The 5,000-nt window shown below is 36.3% G+C and overlaps 1 protein-coding gene across 1 annotated transcript in view; it reads right to left on the bottom strand.

Moving 5' to 3' along the window:
- The window catches only part of LOC113828076 (heparan sulfate 2-O-sulfotransferase 1), a 59,855-nt gene that overhangs the window by 31,938 nt on the left and 22,917 nt on the right, over positions 1-5,000 (bottom strand). The window lies entirely within an intron of this gene.

Consider the following 5,000-nt stretch of genomic DNA (forward strand, 5'->3'; position numbering starts at 1 on the left):
TTTTTCTGCCATTACTACTACTGTAATCTAATGTTACTACTAATGCTCATCTTATTACAACTACTACTACTATTACTGCAACTACTACTACTACTTCTACTATTATCATTGCTACTAATATTATTACTACCATTACCACTACCACCCCTACTACTTTCAGTATTATATTATCGTTGCTATTATTGCTCCTTGCAATAGTATCCCTAATATCATGGAGTAATAAAAATACCGATATCATAAATATTCTTACCACTACTGCTGCTTGAATAACTAGTACAGACTTGCTAATACCTGAAACGAGAATTCTTACACTACAGAGTGAAAAAAAGTACCTGGTCAAAAGAAGGAAAAAAAAGTCGACAACGACGCTTGGGAAAACACACCTTATCCGGGGGTCAAATTGCAATCTTTGCTGAGCCCTTACATAATTATTTTGCGAGTCGCTAATGTGATATACAGGTGTATGGGCGAGAGGATGTACGCTTCTGCTGAACGCGTCTTTTTTTCTCCTGGAATTTCGCTCCACCTAATGAATGTTCGGTTATAATTATTATCGCTCTCATTACTATTGTTTTTAAAAGAATTAGGAGAAAAAAAAAACGTTTTTCGTTTCACCACTTTCTACTCGTCCAAAAAAGCTTTGCCTTTTGAACACCGCGCAAGGGAAAGGCCTTAACACGGATTCACTTGTGGAATTCATGTCGAACAAATTGCAACAGGAACAACGAAGGGAAGAAGAAGAAGAACAAAAAAACGAATATACCTGAACAACGAAGGGAAGAACAAAACAAATACGAATATGCGTGAACAACAAAGAGAAGAACAAGAAAACACACGAATATGAAGGAACAACGAAGGGAAGAACAAGAAAACACACGAAGAGGAAGGAACAACGAAGGGAAGAACAAGAAAACACATGAATATGCAGGAACAACGAAGGGAAGAACAAGAAAAACACACGAATAGGAAGGAACAACGAAGGGAAGAACAAGAAAACACACGAATAGGAAGGAACAAAGAAGGGAAGAACAAGAAAACACGAATAGGAAGGAACAACGAAGGGAAGAATAAGAAAACACACGAATAGGAAGGAACAACGAAGGGAAGAACAAGAAAACACACGAATAGGAAGGAATAACGAAGGGAAGAACAAGAAAACACACGAATAGGAAGGAACAACAAAGGGAAGAATAAGAAAACACACGAATAGGAAGGAACAACGAAGGGAAGAACAAGAAAACACACGAATAGAAAGGAACAACGAAGGGAAGAACAAGAAAATACACGAATATGCAGGAACAACGAAGGGAAGAACAAGAAAACACACGAATAGGAAGGAACAGCGAAGGGAAGAACAAGAAAACACACGAATAGGAAGGAACAACGAAGGGAAGAATAAGAAAACACACGAATATGCAGGAACACCGAAGGGAAGAACAAGAAAACACACGAATAGGAAGGAAGAACAAGAAAACACACGAATATGCAGGAACAACGAAGGGAAAAACAAGAAAACACGAATATGCAGGAACGACGAAGGGAAGAACAAGAAAACACGAATAAGCAGGAACAACGAAGGGAAGAACAAGAAAACACACGAATATGAAGGACCAAGGAAAGGATGAACACGGAAACACACGAATATGCAGGAACAACGAAGAGAAGAACAAGAAAACACACGAATATGCAGGAACAACGAAGGGAAGAATAAGAAAACACACGAATAGGAAGGAACAACGAAGGGAGGAACAAGAAAACATACGAATATGCAGGAACAACGAAGGGAAGAACAAGAAAACACACGAATATACAAGAACAACGAAGGGAAGGACAAGAAAAGACGAATATGCAGGAACAACAAAGGGAAGAACAAGAAAACTCACGAATTGGAAGGAACAACGAAGGGAAGAACAAGAAAACACACGAATATGCAGGAACAACGAAGGGAAGAACAAGAAAACACACGAATATGCAGGAACAACGAAGGGAAGAACAAGAAAACACACGAATATACAAGAACAACGAAGGGAGGAACAAGAAAACACACGAATAGGAAGGAACAACGAAAGGAAGAACAAGAAAACACGAATATGCCCATATTCGTGTGTTATCTTGTTCTTCCCTTCCTTGTTCCTCCAGAGGCCGGATAGACTTCGCACAGACCCGGGTGGATCCGGTTCAGCATTGGCCACTCGTTACGGAAGTGGAAGATTAGGCGGATCAATACCGTCGCTTGGATGACGAATTTCGCGCATTGATCTTGCGACTTATTTTGCGGACGACTTTCGCGAAATTGAGAGGCGTGCGGAGGAATGCAAGAGACGGCAGCGGAGGAGGAGGAACGACCCCTGTGTATGGTGTGGCGATTGGGTGCGCTTTACCGTGAGTGTGTGTATTCGTGTAATGTGTACATGTCATGAGTGTGTATTTGCAATAGTATGTATGCGATCGTGTGTGTGTGTGTGTGTGTGTGTGCGTGTGTGTGCTCTCGGGCATGCGTGTTTATGTGCGAGCATTTTTTGTGTAGGTGTATGCGCGCGCATATGTGTATGTATGACCGTGCTTATGTACGCATGGATATACAAGCTCATGTGCGTGCACTCATCATGCCACACATAGTGCGAATTCCAAAGCATCTCCTTGACCGGGTGGGAGTCCTTCGGGAAATCAGAGGACCGAGAACTGAGGTTAATCCTTCTTCTTCCGGGTTGAGAAAGTCTTACCTATTCTGAAACTCTTGACGGCGTTAGCCAAGGGCGGGCTTGAGGAATGAAGGTGCCTATACCATGGATTTTTTTCTTTTTTCTTTTTTTTTATGATTCATTTATCATCCTTACTGGCTGTACCGCTGTTTTTTATGATTCATTTATCATCCTTACTGTTATCATCTCCATCGTCAATATCATCATCAATACTATTGCTATTGTTATTATTATTATTATCAATGTTAACATCTTTATGATCATTATTATTAGTGTTACGATCACTGTTATCAGTTATTGTTATTTTTGCTATTTGCTCATTATCAAATATTGTTGTCATAATTATTATTACTATTATTGTTATCATCATAATCATTTGACTCTTACTATTTACTCGTCACCCTTATTATCACATCATTATCATTAATAGTATTATTATTGTTATCCATTACAAAGTATTATGATTTGATGTTATTACAGATTAGCTAATACATCTGACTAAGGACAGGTATGCGATCTTAATCTAGGCCTTTTATCTGCCTTATTGTTATTATTTCAATCCCTAGAAGTAATCACGTTGGGAATGAAGAAGAAGAGGAGGAAGAAAATGAGGAAGAAGAAGTAAAAGAAGAGGATGAGGAGGAGGAAGAAGAAGAAGAAGAGGGGGAGGAGGAAGAAGAAGCAGAAGAAGAGGAAGAAGAAAAGGAAGAGGAGGAGTAAGAAGAAGAGGAAGAGAAGGAGGAGGAGGAGGAAGAAGAAAAAAGGAGGAGGAGGAGGAAGAAGAAGGAGTAGAAGAGACAGAAGAAAGAATTTACCTGATCAATGCCTGATATATTTGTTGGTGTCAGAGTGTAATTTCAACTTGATATTATGATGTCTAAAATATTTCTACTGATTAGTTTTAGGGTAGATATTGAATGCAAACACATACACACGTGTGTATGTGTGTAAATGTATATAGATAGATAGATAGATAGATAGATAGATACATAGATAGATAGATAGATAGATAGGTAGATATAGATATATAGATATATAGATATGTTATAGATAGATAGGTGTATTTATGTGTATACATATATGTATACATGTATGTGTGTGTGTGTGTGTGTGTGTATACATACATACATACATATATATATATATATATATATATATATATATATATATATATATATATATATATATATATATATATATACAAAGAGAGAGAGAGAGAGAGAGAGAGAGATACATACATACATACATAAGATACCTATATACATATACATGTATATATACATATACATGTATTTTATATATATACTTATGTATATATTTATATGTATATATATATATATATATATGTGTGTGTGTGTGTGTGTGTGTGTGTGTGTGTGTGTGTGTGTGTGTGTGTGTGTGTGTCTGTGTGTGTGTGCGTGTGTATGTTAGTGTGTGTATGTATAAGTGTATATATATATATATATATATATATATATATATATATATATATATATATATATATACATATATATATAAGTATACATATAGAGATAGAGGGTTGAATAAATGTATACGTATATACATAAATACATATATATACATATATATATATCAGATTTACACACACACACACACACACACACACACACACACACACACACACACACACATATATATATATATATATATATATATATATATATATATATATATATATATATATATACATATATATATATATATGCATATATAGATGTACATACACATATTATATATTCGCGTGTGTATGGAAATGCAGATACATAAAGATACATATACATATACAAAGTATATACATCCTCCTTCGCAAAGCAACCCGTCAAAAGTTCAGCCGACAAAGGCACTTAAATAATACCTATTTATACGAGATTGATGACGGCAAAACTTCCAGGCAATTTCCGTGGACAGTCGTCGAAATTGGGTTTTAAAATCCAATCATACTGTAATGGGTCGCGTGGCTCAGTTGGCCTTGTCTTCGTGGTGCAATAGGATGACATTCGATTCCTTTTCTGGGAGGGTACAGACGGACACACATACACACACACACGCACACACACACACACACACACACACACACACACACACACATACACACATATATATATATATAGATAGATAGATAGATAGATAGATAGATAGATAGATAGATAGATAGATAGATATAGATATAGATATATATAATTCAATTTTGTAGATAGGTATATGTAAATATATTCATACATGATTCACACATACAAACACACAAAACACACACACACACACACACACACACACACA

Source organism: Penaeus vannamei, chromosome 9 (genome assembly GCF_042767895.1).
Source record: "Penaeus vannamei isolate JL-2024 chromosome 9, ASM4276789v1, whole genome shotgun sequence".
NCBI lineage: Eukaryota > Metazoa > Arthropoda > Malacostraca > Decapoda > Penaeidae > Penaeus > Penaeus vannamei.